General features: G+C 32.0%; 1 protein-coding gene across 6 annotated transcripts in view; it reads left to right on the forward strand.

Annotated features, from left to right (window-relative positions):
- The first annotated feature begins 970 nt into the window (after window positions 1-970).
- LOC119076979 (ADAMTS-like protein 1) overlaps window positions 971-20,092 on the forward strand; it is a 96,863-nt gene continuing 77,741 nt past the window's right edge. For all 6 annotated transcript variants that reach the window (XM_037184077.1, XM_037184081.1, XM_037184075.1 and 3 more), the window contains exon 1: window positions 971-2,000. The gene's annotated coding sequence lies outside the window, so the exon portion shown is untranslated. The remainder of the gene's footprint in view (window positions 2,001-20,092) is intronic.

Below are 20,092 nucleotides of genomic sequence, written 5' to 3' on the forward strand. Positions count from 1 at the left end.
AGCATATTGGCTATCTGGAAAAGCTTTTATTATTACAGTTCGATGTAAGTTTTCATACGTGGCGTTTGAAATGGGTTACTCTCGGTAATTTTAATTGAAATCTGGAAACCCCGACGGTATATAAATTGACGTGGTTTTTGTTGGGATTTTCTAATTACAATGCATCCGGGCTTCATCACTTTTTACGAATCATTTTTTTCTTATACGTGAAATTTTCTCGGAACCGTCTTCGCTTATAAAAGGTGCCAGATTACCTCAACTCAAATACTGCCAGTTCCATGCAAGCACCTATTTCGCATCAGTTTGAGATATTTCATCAAATTTTATAAAAAGTTAAAAACAGAACCGAATATTTTATGATCGTTTTACATTTTAATAACAAGCAGCATACAAAACCTACCAAATTCATGCCTTTTATAATGCTGACACTAAAACTACTTTCACGTTAATACTTTACCCATTGTTAGAACTGATATTCCAGTCATTCCATTCTATTTTCCTCCTCATAAACTTTACCAACAAAAAGCTTTTCCAAACAATGTACCGAAAACGGCTTTATTTGCTCTGCATGGTGAAACTACATCCTATCACACATATTTCTATATTTCATAGTTATACATACATTTTTCGTAATGCAGCATGAAGAAGACGTGCTGCAAAAGAGGTATAAGCAATAAATTGAACCAAAAACACGTTTTATAAACACGAGGTATTCTAAATAACAAATGATAACATTATCTCTCGCCATTCATCTACAATATAAGAAAACTCTCAACAATGATGATAGCAAAGACGACATATTCTCCCATTCAGAACGAATATGGCAACCACGTGATTTGCTCAAATCTCTACCGAATATTTTCCTCTCTTCCGCTCTCTCAATCTCTTCACCATTCTTCTTTCCTTCCAATTCGTAACCTTTTGCCCTCGGAAAGGTCAGTATCGTATTGTATGTTACTGTTGGTGCACAGCGGTTTTCTCACATCGTTTTCTGGCATACAGCAACATTGAACTGAGATTTCTTTTCCGAGGAGCTTTTACACTTTACACCATACACTCTTCAGTTCAGTTCATTCTACTGTGGAACGTTGTCGTGTAAAGTTTTATAGCGGTTACGATATTTTTACGATTCATTCGGTTGCGTTGCACTAGTTGTTTATCGCCAGTTCATTGCAATATACCAAATTTGGAACGTGAATTAATTAAATATTTATGCGGTGGTGAATGAACGAGAGGATTTTATAGTTTTAAAAAATATATTTTTTTTAATTAACCAAATTGAATACTCTTGTTATAAAATTGACAGTGACAAATTAAATCGGAAAAGGATATTTTCCAATTGTTTTTTATTTTATTTTTTGAAAAATATATATTTTCCGAAATGTATAAATGAAATTATATTGCATTACGGCAGTTAAACGAAAATCGATATGACTTTGATTTGAAAAGTAAATAAGATAAAACCGAATTACGGTGGATGCATTATAAATGCATTTTATAAATTCAAAACGTCTATGGATGGACTGTTTAAAATGCATTTTAGGAAGTAAATAAATAATTAATTTAATAGATTTTAGTGGGAATTATATTTGAAAATGTCATGAATTTATATATAATATCAATTACCATCCATATAATTGTGAAAAACGAATTAAAAAATTAAATTAAAGGAACAACTTGACGTGCTGCATATGTGTCTGTGTGTGGTGTGACACAAATAATGCTTGAATTGAAATTATGAAGTGTTTGTTAATTGTGGTCTATTCATTAAAAATGAAAATGTGTTAATTAATGTTTTCCATAGTTGCATTAAATCAAACAAATTAGCTCTAAGATTGAGAAGAAATTCTTTTTGGATTTGTTTGTGTAAACTTTTTAAATTGGATATATATAATTCGGAATACACACTGCAGGCATAAATCAACACAAAAGAAGAACTGTCGCTGATTGGACATTGGTTAAATATTATATATGGAATTTCCCATAAATTAACGTTTTATGTAAGTTTCTTTTGTTTTTTTATTATTTAGAAAAAAAGTGTGAAGGAAACAACTAATTTTTGTAGACTTAACCCACATCATCTTTGTTTTTTTACACTTTTTTTTATAAAACACAACAAAAAAGTGTAATTTTAAAAATGATTTTGTTAGGAAGGTTTAGTATAATCGGCTACAACAAGGCACTGAAAAAAAAATACGTCCGACTCGACCACTCACACTTGAGCGGGAGGTCCGATATTTTCACCTGCGCCTCATAGTAAAAAGTAATGGCGGGCCACAATCTATGCTGCACTTCATCGAGCAGTCGTTTTTTCGGGGGGCATCAAGCATTTTCCGGGTGACAGGTTAAAGACATCAATTACCGTTGACAACCCTACCTTCTCGGAGGAAACAACAGAGTTTTCGAATATCAGTAAGGTTTCCTACGAAAAAGAAGAATTAGCGGACAGAAAATTTTTCGGATGGGTGTCAAATATTTCACTCAAATATAATGCTTTCACAAGAAACTGAAACATCGGTTATCCATAGCACCGAAAAATAAAAGTAACGATCTCCGGTTAGCGTGATCATTTATAGTGAAATGTCTGTTAAAACCAATGAAGTAAAAGATTTTATATCAAACACTAAGAGATACTTTGAGAAAAAGAAGCAATAGATTCGGTAACTATTGTGATACACTTGAAATTTCGTATCAAACTACAAAAAGCAAATACTGTAAATTTTGATTGACTGAATTTGCTCGTTTTCCACAATTTTCCAGCATTTTCGTTCAACGTTAATTTTACTCCTAATTTTGAATCCATAATTATCCAGCATCGACGTATCCGGTTTAGTTTTTAAATTTTCATTGAATGTACTATTCAGAACTGATTAAAAATGGATATCAGTAAGACTAGGATCGGGAATAACATCCATATGTAAACTCAACGTCACACGGATTATCTATTTACAAAATGAAGTCACCAAATTGAAATGGATGCTTAATTAAATTAAAATTAAATAAATCTGTGACTTCGTTGCTCCATTTCATTTCTAATTCCGGACATTTCAAGCTTTATACATACGAGGATACGAGAATTTTTTTTTGTTTTCAAAAATAAATTAATGATTTATACTCTGCCAGTTCTAATTGCTGGAAGCTATCTTCCATTGTCCATGCTATTCAGTTATAGATTAACTTTTGCGGGACTGTCACCTTTTTTGATATTGTTTATAATACCGGTCGTCGTCAAAGTCTTAAATTTTGTATTAGTACGTGCTAAGTGGCAGTTCATGAATCTTCACAATTGTTTTTTTTTTCCTCAACACATTTCGACATAATATTTTTCCGTACTCCTTATCATCATTCTTCTGCACGAATTTAATTTTATAAGAAATGTCTGAAATGTTTATCACCTCCTCGAGGTCATATTTCCGCTCGAGATCACTTTCAAGTATTTTTTAGGAGCTTTATTATCATACAATGGTACGATGGTACAATGGTGGCTGCCAAATATTAATCGGCTTTTAAATATACCAAAAAAATAGGAACATTTTGAAGAATTAAACACTTTCACAATTAGTTAAAATGTATTTTTGTAAGGAATTTTTCTCCAGTTTTCTTAAAATAGAATCTCGAGTTTAATTTGATCAGACATGGACAGGATTGTAAATGAAGTAGTTTGGCTATCGAAACTATAATGAAAGACAAAAAGCATACTGGAAGTTCTATTTAGATGATTGATTATGACTTGTAAACTAAAAATATGAATTACAGTATAAAAGCAGCCTGGGGTTCGTAACGTTAACTTAAACGTTTAAACGGCAAAACCACATTCTGCACTCTTTATAGACACATATCCCATCTGTTAGTGACATCGACCAAGACGAACGCCGAGTTACGGCGTAAAGTTTTATACAGCAAAATGAATGCTAAAACATATGAAGTAGAAGATTTTGAATTGACAATTGACATAATAGATTTGAAAATTATATTAGTGATATGCTTGTCGTACGAAGCAAGACCCTTTATAAGATAAATATAAAGAAATCCAAAACTGCATTATGTTGATTGTCAACTAGGAGCTGCTGTGAATTCATAAAAAGGGAATTAGTCTGATTTCATTAAGAAATAAAGAAATTATTTCACTCAAATTACGATGCTTTCTCACTACTATACTATTTGTCGCAGTGATAAATCCATTAGGCGAAAATCTTTTATTCATCCTGCCAAAATTTCTGTTCTCGGAATACGTCTGAATTTAGAACTAAAACTAAAACTCTCAGCGCATCGTTAACATAAGACCAACGTTAAATTAGACAATTTTTCACAGCAATTTAAGATCTGATAATGTGTAGAATATAAAATAGATTTTAAAAATAGTGGAAGATAGTTCTATTGTCGAAGAACTTTTTTTTTTGTTGAAACTTTGAAATGTCATGTCATGGTCGAGTTTATTTAATTCTCTTTGCATAATTATACTCCATTCTGCTGACAAACAAACAGATCGTTCAAAAATTCATTCTGAATAATGCATTTTCGATGTTATTATGTGAATATAATTTCGGCCACAGTTGCATCATTATTACATTCGATAACCGACTCGGTATAATTTAGTTTATTATAAATAAATATCTCACTGTACGTAAACGGTTCAGCCATACATCATATAATATAATAAATTTGATGAATAACTTATTGTTAATGTACTCAACGTATGCATATGCAGACGCTTTTTCCCGATTACAATAATATTATGTTGTGACAATAAACATTGAAAAATGATTATGAAAATATATATTTACATAAAAGTGCATTGAATTCAATTGAATCAAGTGAATATTATATGAAAATTTTGTAATTGCTGCGTGTTTGTTTATTGATAAAATTCAAATTTGATTGAATTACAATTTAAAATCGACGCGAGAATTGTTTCGTTTTGTGTGATATTTTTCAGTCATAATAAAAGTTTTGTCGGAATATTTTCGAAATGAATAGAGAATGGGAAAAAAAAATATTTTACCAAAATGAAAACCAATCATCATCATTTCATTCAACGCCTACAAAATATTTTTTCTTCTTCTCTAATTTGATCCCTTGATCGATAACGAATAAATCCGAAATGTGTGAATAATTACTATTATTATGGAGATCGTGTGAGAATGTCATTGGGAAATTAATTTTCGGCTGGATTTCTGTTGATGTTGATTGAATTACTCACATACATACACACCAGCCTACGAAGAAGAGATATAACACACACAGTTAACGTTTCAAAATGAAGTCATTATCGGGATTATATGCGTGCCACAGGTTTTTCGTTTTGATGCTCAATCAAATGAATCCTAATTTACCTTGAAATGAACTCTTTAAAAAAAATCATTTTTTTATCGAATTTATAAACACATCAGTAACAAATTGTGTGAATGGAGAGTGATATTGATACTTATATTAGACATCATTACGTAGAAGGGTACATACTTGAACCATTATTACACTGGATGACCGAGAATTACTGAAGGTAAATTTACAATTTACAATTTACAATTTACAATTTAAATCATAAAGACTGAAATTAAACAGCTAAATCATCTGTTAGTCATCGATAGCAACAACCAAAATATTCAATCTCTGACTAAAGTGGTCCAATACAGCAGAATGCATGGTAAAAATAATGCAAATAATCTAACTTTTTAATGAATGAAGTACTAGATTTAGTGACTGTACCATCGATTACCGTTTAAACACATAAACTATAAGATCTGGCTATTGAGTAAAAGAATAGTGTCTGACAGATTCGATAATAATATCAGTGTTGTAAACAGCCTCGATGAAGCTTCATCGAGGCTGTTTACAGTGATGTACTTGCCGTCCGTGAAAGTTTGAGCTCTTGCTAAAATTCACAACCAATAAATTATTCATCCAACTAAATAAGTTTTCATTTTATACTTTCGCGTTTGAAACATTTATTTATTTGATTGTGGTTCCCTAACGAAGTCTACTGAATTCTATGACCTATCACAATTCTTATTATATTATTTGTTTGTTTTTTCAATAATCACATAATTACTCACAACCTAAATTCGTTCGATAATTTTACTGAACTCTGTGTCTGATAGGGACGGGTCATATTCCCTGACTTTTTAAAAGTTTCCTACTTTTCCAATTAATTTCTCACATCTGTTTTTGATAAATTTTTGATTTCAATGAATTGAATATTTAAAATTAATTATTTTAATCGAACCCTGTTTAAAACCGTCGAAAATTCTGTAATGTATCTCGTCAAAATGTTTATCTGACCAGCGTAACATGTAAGTGTTGTCCGTGTGTTTAAAAAAAAATCGTTGCCACTTGATTCCTGTTTCTCACTTGATAAGTTTCAACTATTTAAATAAACGTCGTTCAGCATAAATTTTCATTGATTGCACGTACCATTTATCGATACTTCTCATGTCATCGTCGATAAAGACGACGAGCCGTTTCTAAAAGTTTAGCAACAGTGCAAAAAATTGTGTGCATTTTCTTTTTAAACTCTAAATGATAAAAAATCTCTTTTACAACAAAATGTATTTCATAATTAAAACGAATGTGTCTTGTGTGAAAGCTTCAGTCAAAACCACCACGAGAAACTTATTTATTTTTGATTTCATTATCACTAAATGTCTGAACAACAACTTCCCGAAACTTTTTAAGACCGACGTAGTAGCAGCTTTATATACCTAAATGCAAACCACCAGTGAGTAAAACTCCTACAAATTATGGTTACTAAACAATCACACACTTCTAAGAACTTTGCGTTTAAATTAATTTCTTAGTTCCCTTGTTAATAAATGGAAACACATTTATAAAGTAAAAAGTTTCGGAACAATTTGAAATGAGAAAAATTAAATATATAAACGAAAAAACACTTCATTGAAAAGTTTTAGTTGACTTTATACCGTCATCATGTGAGTTCGGTCTGTCGTTCAGTGTTTCATTATTTGGGGAAAGCTCATGATGATGGTAGTAGAGTGTAGAGTATTTTATACGATTTTAAGGATTTTTCTTAACAACGAAAAAGAAGTTCCATAGTTTCACAATGTGAGATTATTTAAGAGATCGTAGTTAGAGTGATTTATGTTATTAAAGAAACGAAAAACAAATCCATTATAAAATGTTCCAATTCGAACAGTTAGCACAGTTTTCGAACAGTCTGCACAGATTTCGAACAGTTCGCACAGTTTTCGAACAGTTAGAACAGTTTTCGAACAATTAGTGCAGTTTTCGAACAGTTGAGGTGCAGACCACAATTGTGTTACAACAAACTGGAACACTCTATTTCTCTCTGTAATATCGCTGTCATATACATCATTTGTGTTGGCCGTATTATGGTGTAATTCTATTCGAGCCACACGGCGGTATACGGTAAACGCAAATGGTAGTAGTTCCGTTGAATAGAAAAATCACTGCAATTTAACTTTTACCAATAATTTAAAATTGGAAAGAAACGATTGCGAGCTTACACAATAATTTGCTTCCCTTTACTGGAATTTACTTTTAAATTATACGAATCCTATTTATGGGTAAAAATTTCATAACTATATATGTTCGTTTTACTGATACGAATAGATCCAAGAAAAGTTATTCAATTTAAGCATTTTGTGCCATTCAAAATGTTGCTCCAAAACTGAAACTGAAACCAGCGGAGGTTAACATTAAAAATGAAATTTATTATCCACCGACATTATTTTTATACACAGAAGTCAAACATGTCCCCACGAAAAATGAGTTTATTTACTGGTTTTTCTTTTAATAAATTATAGTTCATCATGTTTATCATGTTGCAAGCAGAGACGAATTAGTCAAATACTTTTTTTACTGATAAATGTATTGTACTATGTACATCATCACATATTATGTATGTGCATATGCATGCATATTATGTATATTGTATGCTGGCCGTCTTCTCTTAATTTATTTTCGTAATTATACTCTTCATACCATATATAGAATCGGTTTTTTCTTACCAAATTTTTCGATTTAATTTAATTATACGTCGCTTAATTTGAAAGCCATAAATAAGACCAACTTTTTTCGTTTCGCTTTTCTCTCTCTCTCGCTCGATTAATTGAACAAATTTATGTATTTGATGTTAGACTTTTCATAGTCATCAAAAGAAATCGAGTTATCATATTCGGTATGGAGTAAGTTGGTAGCATATCAACTATTGTAATACCCGACGAATCGATACTACTTTTCCACGTATTGAAAGTTTCTACTAAAGGAAATTTATATTGATCATCTATCACTAAGTACAATATGATCAGGAGAGCGTAAAATTCCTCAGAATTTATGTGTCCGCGGGTTTGTCGCCACAACAAATCTGCAAAAGAAAACAGTTTACTGATGTCTTTGCACTGGAAGAAAGGTTTAGGGCATGTATTCTGATGTCTTAATGTAATCCACATATTTAGCTTAAAAAGTGAAAATTCCACGTTTCAACGACTCTAAAACAAGTTCAGAGTTACTCACGTCACACTTCTTATACTTTCTACACTTTTCTGATATCGAGTATCGAGTGGAGATATACATTAACTTACGGACCATGGACGACTTCTCATTATTGTCATTGAATTTTGTATGTCTTTAACCTTTTTGTTAAATCTGTTACTTCGTTGTTTAAAGTATTGCCTACAAAATCTATGACCTCATTAGTTTTAACACACATTTTGCTATAAAGAACACTAGCCAAAGTTCATTGTACATATATTTTTGCCTTGGTTATCGATAACAGATGACGAGCCAGATTTCAAAGGACGATGTTTTGCATTTGAACACCTAGTACAAAAATTTGAAAAATTCTTTGCTTTTCCTGAGGTCGCTATTTTTACCGAATTTTCTTCATATTGAACCTTTGTCACTATAAATTATACATCCACAGAGGGGCCATTTTTCGATTTGAAAAAAAGCACACACAAGGAAACAAGAAATTGTAAAAATTTGTCAAACCTACGATTATTATCATCAGGCAACTCCGAGGGCAACGGAATATTCTTGAATACATTTAAACATAAAAAAGTTAAAAGGTGGCCTTTTAACAAAACACCATATGATCTAGGTAACACACAAAAAATTGATGACTTGGGCTATTTCCTACCATATAATCATCGCAGTCACAATAAACTAAATATCGACAGAATTATTAAAATTGTTTTGTTCAAATCGCATATAAATCAATATGTTAATTCGATGGGTTTTAATTAATTGGCTCAGTATATTTATAGGTTCTATGCGTGCACGGAATTTCCTACGATATTGAATTAAATGGTATATAGAATGTGGTATATTATATCACTCGAGCATACTATCGTATCGCCTTCACTACCATTCCGTTTAATTGTGGTGAAAGAAATAGAGAGAAAAAGATTTTGCCGAAATGTTCAAAAGAAAATTGTTTAATGATTTAAGATTGTTTTGGATGGGAAGAACGAAACGCACACACAAAAAAACGGAGGAATAACAACAACAAATGATGTCGAATGAAGAAGTCATGTTTTCGGTTTTGTATTTTTGGGTTTTCTGGGTTGTTGTTTTTTTGGTTGGAAACTTTAAATCAAAGTTTATGTTGAGCATTTTGTCAAACATGCTGTGAATTAATGTAAAATTAAAATTTATTTTTTCCCCGTTTATTACGTTAAATTGCGTTAAATGGATACCAGGTAGAGAAGTCTTTTAAAAACGAATTGAAAAGAATTCCATCAATTTTGATGAGCTTTTCAAAATCCAAATTGTTTGATAAAAGTTTTTAATTTTAATATCTTAAAAGAAGACCTTCGCTTCTGTCGTCAATAATATTATAATGATTCCTATGTACGTTTCTGCGCTCATTCGCTTTATCTAAATTAATAATCCCGAACCAGGCAAACAATATAAGACAGTGATTTATCTCGCAAAAATTATAATTAATGGAATTGATAAACCCGTCTCTAACCAATTAAATGCTTAATTGATTATATAAATTATGGTGCAAAAGCAGTCCATTATAGCTAATTTGAGCAAACTAAAACAAACCGAAAAAACGACATAAACAACGATAAATTTAAAAAAAATGCGGACAGTTTAGACCATATTATAATGTGTGTTCTAATAACATATATACGAATGGTGCACCATGGAAATGGATAAAACGTGCAGTGTTACCGAATATTTATTTTAATTACTAAAATTTTGCATAAACGACCATCAGTTTTTTTGGTGCCTCGAGTATATTTATTGTTGTTTGCCGGAAAAATAAAATTTTCGGTTTTGAATTTTTGATTGTCACATTGTTGTCCAATAACTGCATGCATGTATCAGCAACGAATGTTTGTATCTAATTAAAATTGTTTAATTTCTTTTTTCAATTATTGAAACATGCATTCGCTAAAAATATCGAAATATCGTACAACAAACAGCATTGGTCATTTTGATGGATTACATCACATTAAAATGGCTCGTTGGGCTAAAATTCTATCGGACGACAAATTGAAATTTTCATTTACAAATGAAACGAAAATAATTTTTCCATGAGCAAGTTGATTGATGATAATCCGAATCATATTCCTATTTGAGACTCTCTGTTAATTGGTATATTTATATTTGCTTCGAGGAGTACTTTTTTTCGAGCCGAGGCGAAGCCGATGTCTATTATTACATTTAAAAGTGACTTTTTATGTTTGATAATAATAATTTCATACTAAGCCATCCATGTAAATACCAATCACCAATCAGCCCGGGGTACTTGTACTCATCGTGATACTAAATACCAAATTAATTCCCGTGTGCAGTATGCTATTTTACTTTACGAGCGAGGTAAAGGGTTTTCCATGGTGAGGGAAAGGCCACATTACCTCCCTAGTAAAGTAATAGTACATTACTGTTCCAGTACTTTACGAACGAGGGAAAGGCTTTTCATTAGTGAGCGAAAGACCACATTCCATCACTCGCAACAATAATTTCCCACTTATTTCACTAGAGTATTTTTGTTTATCTCTTGCCAAAATTGTTATCTTGAATTATGAGTTATCTTCGGCTCGACCAGCAATGCACACACGTCTTGATAAGAATTTTGGCAATAGCTGCATAATCTTATATAACGTGCCACATGCGTTGAAAACCGTACTTTTAGTAATTCATACACTTCTTTTGACACTCTCAGCATATAATACGTACCTGAGGGAAAAGTGTCCCCTCGTGATTATGTTTTACACGCAAGCACTTTTTCACAGTCACTAACAGTGATGTAAAGTGCACTTTACCGCGCTCTCCTTCGGGTCGGACCATAACGTCACCACTTGTCAAAATAAAAATTTGGAACCTCGGACGTAATGTACTATTACATGACTAGGGATAAGAAGATGAAAAGTAGAGTTTTCGTGTGAATTTTGTTGATCCAAGGCGTAGCCGATGTCAAAAAACACACGAGAACGAGACTTTTCATCTTCTTATTTCGAATTATGTAATGGATTTTACATGAGGAGAGTGCATGAAACATGAAAAGTTCGGTTTCCAACGCATGTAGCATGTAAAACTATTACTCACAAAATTTGAGTTAACGTCATGGCACCGCGAAGTAAAGTTCACTTTACCAGACACATTTTTGAGTCAATTATAAAATAAGGATTCTGGTTCGATTCACAAAACGATGTATTTTATGAAAAACCACCTACATAACAGAATCAATATTTAATTCAATTCGTTTTACATAAATTCTTGTAAAAAATTAAACCGAAAAAATGGAGGTAGATAACACTCAAATGTCGATTAATATTCTCGTAATGCCTGCCATCATAAAACATCCATTTGACCATAAATGCTGTAAATGACATAATCTAAAAAAATGTAAATTTCAAAAAAAAATTTAATCTGACAAGATATGTTTCTAAAAATGTAATTACAATTTTTACATCAAAATAACAACATTCGGGGGAGTGGTAAAAATCAGTTACAGAATTATCGTTCGAAAACATTTTATTGTGAATATAATTCAATATTAAAGTTCTTGTAAATAATTTTTTGGTTGATTACATTTATTAAAAAAAAGTAAAAAATGTCAGCATCATCTTTAACCCGAATAAAAAAAATATTCTGAATAATTAACATGTTGTGTGTATACGAGTACGAGTAAGGAAACGATGATGAAAAAATCGAATAAAACATGCAACATAATTGATTATGAAGCTATTATGTTTTCGAGTACACAACATCAAACATCCACCATTAAAATGTCTTTTTAATAACCGAAAAAGAAAGACGACGAAGGAAAAAAATGAGGAAAGATGATTTATGAAAGTATTCAATTAATAAACGCGCACAAAAACATTTTTCTTCTTTTGATAAACACTAAGTTGTAAACAATGTAATTATTATTAGATAGCATTTAGGTTAAAAAGAAAATACTTTTGCGGCGAGCATGAGCGAGCATTATTTGGCTATTACAACAATATGTTGTTAAAACACTGGTTAATGTGTTTGTCTTTTTAGTTTATGTTTCTCGTTTCAGTTTCGAGTGTTACCTTTAAAAACTTAAAAAAAGCATAAATATTGAATTGGTTGGCCTGTCAACGAAATTACGTCTCATTACATGGTTTAAAGTGATTATAGGTGCGTTTAAAGTGGCAGCTATTACAGGTTTTATAACTGAAATTACAAACAATATTCTTGATCAAGTAATGTAAAGCGTATATGAAGCAATGTAATGATTGTGTTTGTCTTTTCTAGTTTTTTCTTCTTCAATTTTTTATTCAAATTATAGGAAATTAACCAAATCGAACATTTGATTGCTGTTTCATTATTGAGAATCAGTAAATCGGTAAATCAAAAATGATGGACTTTCCATATTCGTGTTTTTTCACTGGATGTTAAATGCTTCCATATTAAAGAACTACTGATTTTCTGTGAATATTCATAAAAGGTCATAGCTCCTTGAACCAACTTTAGCCATTCACGTTGACCGACATTATATATGCATCTCTTTGGAATATTTAATCATTTTCAATTATATTCGCTCAACTACACTTTTGCGGTGTGTGCAAAATCAATTTTCCGACATTAAAGTAGAAACTCATTCGTATCCACATCCCAATAAACAAAACTGTTTTAAAATCTGTATTCGTCTTTACATTGATGCTATATGGTCGTCTCTCATCAATTTCTACTTTGCTGAATGAAAACATTCTATTCTTTTCAGTAATTTTTACCAAAATTGCCAGTCCGCTTTTTAAATGTGACCCAGAACGTTATCTTCAACATAAAGCTGAGTATTACCAAAGACATTTGTTTGTTTATTGGGTAAATCTGCACCCGCATCTCATAAGAATGCTCGTTCTGCAGTGAGACTCGTACGATTCAATGCAAACAGAAATAAATACTTAAAATTGGGATAGACTTTGGACTTTTTCTGGATGAAAGAAACTAAGAGGTTACGTATGACTACGTCTGAATGATTAAATTCGCTTGCTAATTTTCAATGTTCGCCCTTCATTCAGGAAGAAGTTGACTGTTTATAAGAGACATAGAGACACTTTTCGGAAAAAAAATTACCGAAGGTAGCTACTCAACAATACACGAGGGAGTATCACAAAATTGTTTCTGAATTAGTGCATTACGTAGCAGCATCCAATGTATTCTATTTTACTCCCTACCACATGCAAAAGTTGAATTTCACATGAAAATTCACGAAAAATGAGCCGGAAATATTCTTCATGCAATCGATCATTTTCGCAGGTGACAAATTGCTATGTAATGTTCAGCTTTCGCATAGGGCAGGCAGTAAAAATACAAAAATTTATTATCATTATCAACGAAAGTTTTACAAAAAAATGCGTAGCAAGTGGCAAATGCTGACGAAACCCCTCATACGAGAATAATCATCTGCCACTTTGTGACGCATTTTTTTTTTTTTTATAAAGCTTTCGTTGTAAAATCTCATCGGTAAACTTCTCGTTGACATATTTTCTTGTTGAAATTTTCTTGGTCAAAATTGATTACGTTGAGGCGCAGAATGCGTCACCAAAACTGATGTAAAATGTTTGGGAAGTTTAACTTTTACAGTACTAGCGTCACTGCTTCCTCTTTTGAGGTTTGTGTGGGATAATCTTTAGATGACAAAGTAGGTCACGTAATTTCTTCACTCGAAAACTGCATGAATTCAAGAGACGACTATCATAATTTAATGCTACGATCGATATCCAAACCATTGAAAAGTACTTAAAAAATCACTTCGTTCCCTCACTCTAAACGGCTCATGCGAGCCTCAACAAAACGATTCATAATCTCCCCATTTATAGAAAGCGAAACCGACTAAAAAAAAACGAATAAAACGAAAAACAAAAAAAGGCAACAACAGAAAATTACAACAAACAAAAGAAAACTTTTTTTTCGCTCGGCACAAAAATAAAATCTAAATTGCATGTATAATTTGCATTGCGTGATCTGTCCAAATAAAGATATCACATTTTATGGATTATAAACAAACAGCTTTTGAGTTTATTTTGTCGGTGTGGCTGAGAACAACATTACATATACTCGATTTCAGAAGTTTCGGTACAGTTTGCCAGAGAGAATATATCCCAACAGTAAACCACTTTCATCCATTATATATAAATATACGTATATGCATTAGCAGAGGGTGGCATGGTATTATAAATACAGACACCAAGTACATTTTCAAAATATTTGTTGTTTGCGTAAAGGCTTTCGCATTGTTCAAATATTGAAACAGAATGTGGTCTAATCTGGATACAGCTAATTGTTTTCTCCATCTAAAACCGGCATCAGAGCCACTTATGCGGCGTACCATAATATGGTGTTCCAGATACAAGTTTCCAAAACAAACAGCCGAAAGGAGATTTTTTTGCATAAAAATTAAATTTCACGCTTGGCAGACTACAATAATCATTTCCATATTTTTTTTGTGTATTACACCAGAAAATAAGGGCGAAAGGAAAGATATGAAATTGAATTTTAATAATTCAGTTGGTGTTGGTTTATGGATTGATTTCCGGTGTTGATTCGAATTGTGTATGTATACACATAAAAAATTACGGACCTGCCCGGATTTTTTATTAGATTTTCTTTTTGAACAATGGCCAATTTCAATCTTTTTATGTTTTCACTGCTGAAGTGGCAATTTATTAAATTATTATCTTGATTGATATTTTCAAAATGTATCGACGGACTTCACCTTTTGTGCCACGATTTTACATATGACAATATGGCAAGCGTTTCGGATTATTAGGCTTGGATCACCAGGTAATTATGTTAGTTAACAGGTTTTGTAACTGTTTGTATACAGTACCTAGGTAGTCACCAGGTCAACGAATTAACGCCACCAGCTTAACATAAGTTCTTCTAAGAAATATTTTGAATTATTCCAGATCTCACCAATTTGAATCCACTCGAGAATTACTTTCATTTAACCCCACATCATTAGGTAACTAAAATGTAATGTCTACAGAATTACGTTTTTTTTGTTTTCAATAATCCCTCTGGACCTTAAAATTTTTTATTGCCTATCCACCCGGAATATTGTTGTTACACGTACATTTCCCACCCGCGGAAAGCTGTCGTTACATGGAACTTTTTCATTACATTACAAGTGAAGGAATATTCATATGAAAATTCATTACATATCAGGAGATTTTCATTATTTATCAGCAAAAATGTATCACATGAAATATTCTTTAGCACTGAAATCGAAACAATATTCGCGATGTTATTTTAGTTTTGATATCACAAACTTTGTCACTTGAATTATGTGCACGCCAATCTAAGCAAATTCATTAAGAGCGCTCACCCCTTGGCAAAATTCTAGCCTACATTTGTGCGCAAAAATATTCGTTTTTTGGTGATTTCTCTGAACGAAAATATTTTTTTGAAAAAGTACAATCGCTAAAACGAACTGGTGTGCATACGTTATTTTGCACCAGCTGGTCCTATTTGGAATTGTATGTGACCAGCTGGTGCAAAATAACGTATGCACACCAGTTCGGTTTAGCGATTGTAAAACCATTAAAGCATGCAAAAAAGTAAAACCATTAAAGCATGCAAAAAAGTGTTACTTTTAAAGCAAAAATTGGTTTGTAAGTCATAACTTAACCCACTTGGAGAATCCCTTGCAAAATGTGTAATTATCCAAGTGGGATAACTTATCACTCACAAAGCAATTGCTTATTTACTTTAAAAGTACCAAATTTTTGCATACTTTAATGGTTTTTTTTTTAAAGATTTTCGATCAGAGAAATAATCAAAAAACGAATATTTTTGCGCACAAATGTAGGCTAAAATTTTGCTAAGGGGTGAGCGCTCTTAAAAACTTTCGAAAAAATAAAATAAAATAAAAACACAAAAATAAAAGTGACGGCCATTTTGTCTATAGCCATAATTTCAATTTTTTCAACTTCGACGAACACCTATGGCCAAACAATTTTAAGTTTTGCATTTTTCACTTATTTCCATAAACAATCAACACTTTTGTCTTTATTATCATGTATTCACTTCACTTCACAGCAAAATTTATTGTAACACCGCCAAAATCGACAGATATTACGCAAAATATGAATCTAGCACTTCACAAAAACAAAACAGTCGAAGTAGTTTGTCAACATGTCAACAAAACAGTAGTGTTGCCAGTGATGCTTTCGGGATTAATGTTATGAAGAAGTGTGAGCCGATTTCATGAGCAGACTCGATTCGTTTATAAACGTTTCAAAAATGCAACAACAGATTGTTTTGTTGGTTTTGTTGTATCGGTATTTTTTATGCTTATTATTAGTCTGGCAGCGAATCAAAAAGCGCGACATATATGTTGTGAAATTATACATTAATTTTGAATAATCTTTTCGTATTCAAAAATCTGCTAGTGACTTCTTGAACACTTTTGGTTTTGAACTGTCAAGTCCTTGGGTGGAAAAATATACTCGTAACAACAATATTCCGGGTGAATAGGCAATAAAACAGCATACATTGGATGCTGCTTGATAGTTCATTACACTCAGAATCAATTTTGTGATACGAGCCGAACTCACAAGTGTAGTTGCATACCTCGCCTTCGGCTCGGATATGCAAACTCTACTTGTCAAAATAACCGTTTCCAAAGCTTGCTGCTTAAAACCACACTTGTGAGTTCGGCTCGTATCACAACATTTATCCCTCATGTAATGAACTACCTCCGCAGCATCCAATGTAATCTATTAAATCTAATTTTTTATCTGTCCTTTTGGAATGATTTCTGAGAAATCAATAGTCGTACGACAAAAGTATCTGGAACTAAAGTGGCATATGTTCCAACCGTGACCTTATGAAGCACATGAACTGATACAGTCACAGTCTATGGGGAAGTCAAGAGTTGTTATCCACTTCACTTACCGATATAATAATGTCCAATGCACATGCATCTATGTGGAACATTTACCTCGCATATGAAACAAACATACATTTATACAAATTGTTCTGTTTTCATTTCATGATAGAAATTGTTTATCCTTGGAGATTCTCTTGCATATTATCAGGCGGAGAGAGATAAAGGTTTTGTTTTACGATGTCCGATTCGTATTATTAATAAAATTATGTAACAAACGAGATGAAGACCTAAAATTTTAATCCGTAAAGTACATCCGAATGGTAGAAAACAATTTTCCAGCTCAGTTAAGCATTGTGTACACAAGTTACACATGAATGTTTCAGCTTTCGAGTGAAATCGCATGTTTGCCCAACCCTCGATTACTGAATTAATCATCTCCATCGTATCTGTACATAAAATATCAGCTAGATTAAGCTGTAATAGAGATGGGGGTATATTGTAGACACAACACTGTAAGGAGGTTGAACATGGAACATTCAATATACACCAAGGTCCTCTGGAAACACAATTTATTGAACACAATATATTCCATCAAAATTATTGTGTATTAAAAGCTCCGAAAACTGATACTATCGTATACAATCCAAGTTAAGTTGCGTGTATCTCTAGAAAGTGTGGAAGAAAATCAAAGATTCCTTTGATCGATACTAATTAATAATTCGTAAACCAATTTTCGGTATAAACTTTCTTGTAAAGAATCCATCAATATCTTATTGAGTATATGTGTGCCTCTACTTTCAGTAATATTTGATGATTACTCATGATATTCAAAGTACATAATACACACACATGATGATGATATTTAACATGGAATGGTTCAATCGGGTGGTAATACTCTCTGATTGGTGGAATATTTGACGGATTATACAATATGATATAACATGATACACATTATTATGTTGTATAACTTTTCGACGTATTTCGAAGTGTATTGAACGTTTGCATTACGCAATCACCGCTGACAAACATCAAATTGTAATGATTGATTTTCGTTTCTTTTTTATTTTCGTTCTAATTACAGGATATATGGTTCCATTACCTTGGATATTTGATTTTCAAATTGTTTTCTGCTTTCTCGATTTTTCTTTTTTATACTTTAAACGAGTATTCATAAATATCAGACTTTTAAAATTCTTATGAATTTATGTTATTAAGACAGTTAAAAGGTAAACATGTAATAATGATCAATTATCAGCAACTGACCTCTATTCAGTTCGAAAATGACATCAATTTAGTAGAGAATTAAAAATCTGATAAGAACGCATAGGTACACCTACGAAGAGGTATATGACGTATAGAAAATCATCCTTACCTTTTTTATGTTATTGTCAGAATGAATTACTAATCTATAGATCATCTTCAGGTTACGGAACTTTCAAACGTAACCTCAGATTATTTTCGTTGTGTTTTATTTTACCCAAATGTTTATGTCAAAAAAGAGCTGTCATTTAAGAGTCAATTCGCCAAAACTTCGAACAACTTAAAAACAAGCCATCAGCGATTTTCGTGATGAGTAATCGATTCAGGTGATCCTCCTGAGTCATTTGCAACAACAAAAAATCCTCGAAATAATTATGTTTTCACGACGGAAATCATGAAAAAATGTACTGCGCTAAGGTGACCAAAACAGTTTTGGTTGCATACCACCAAGAATACGTAACGCATTTATCTGAAATTATGGTCATTGGTAGAGGTGTTGACGCCGCATAAGCTGGCCTTTAAAACATTTCGAAATTTTTCGTGTTTGTGGTGCAGTAGCTATTTTAGGGGGAAAAAATTCCAGAGTGTTTTCAAAAAGTTACAACGATAGACTTGGAAGATATGGGTATCGTTGGGTAGGTAGCGACCTCTACTATTCATGACACCATAAACCTACCGCGGCACGACTTTCGTTGAGCATCAATTTGGATTGAAGTGTACTAACACAAAAATTCTCTAGAATTTCACTTTTCTTCGCGTCTATTTAAATTTTTCTGACGTATGAGACAATTTTAAATCAGGGCTGCAGTTACTGCTACCTTGCAAAATTTATGCAATCAACCTTAATATGGTGAATCTGTTCATGTTGTGTCTGAAATATTCTTAAGAAAAATTTTCAAATTTTAGCAGATTTCGGGAAATCAATCGTTTTTTTAAAATCGAAAAACTGTTTTTTTTTTCGTTTTTAGATCATGTTTAGCATTCCCAGTACTAGTCTCAAATTTACGGAAAAAATTGTGTCGAAAAAAATTCGTAATGCAAAAGGGTCCAAATTTTCGACGAAAACTGAAACTAGTTTAAATTGTTGCGGAACTTCCAAAAACGTTTTCATCGTTTTAAGTTTGGAAACTGAACGTGCAACGATAATAGCGAAAAAAAATTTTTTTGAACCAATTTCAAAAATTACTTAACTTTCACCTCAGTTTTAAAATATCATTTTTAAGAAAATTCGGAAAAACTGCGGGAAAAACGGAAAATTCGAGAAATTTTTTGCACTAAAAAAACTTTGAATCTTCAGCTTTCGTTTGAGCCTAATATCATCTGTGTAGCTGCGATTTCCGCTACACAGAAATTCATCGAAGTTACCTCTGCATCGAAAACTTCAACCGGATGTGGCAGGGCCTATTTTAATGAATTTAATTTCCAAAAATTTACAAAATTTCACAAAAATTCTTAAAATTTCCAAATTTTGTTTTCTGTTAGATCTCATTCCGAAGTAATCAGTTAAGTTCAAAGACATGAAAAACAACTAAA

Source organism: Bradysia coprophila, unplaced genomic scaffold, assembly GCF_014529535.1.
Source record: "Bradysia coprophila strain Holo2 unplaced genomic scaffold, BU_Bcop_v1 contig_232, whole genome shotgun sequence".
Classification (NCBI taxonomy): domain Eukaryota; kingdom Metazoa; phylum Arthropoda; class Insecta; order Diptera; family Sciaridae; genus Bradysia; species Bradysia coprophila.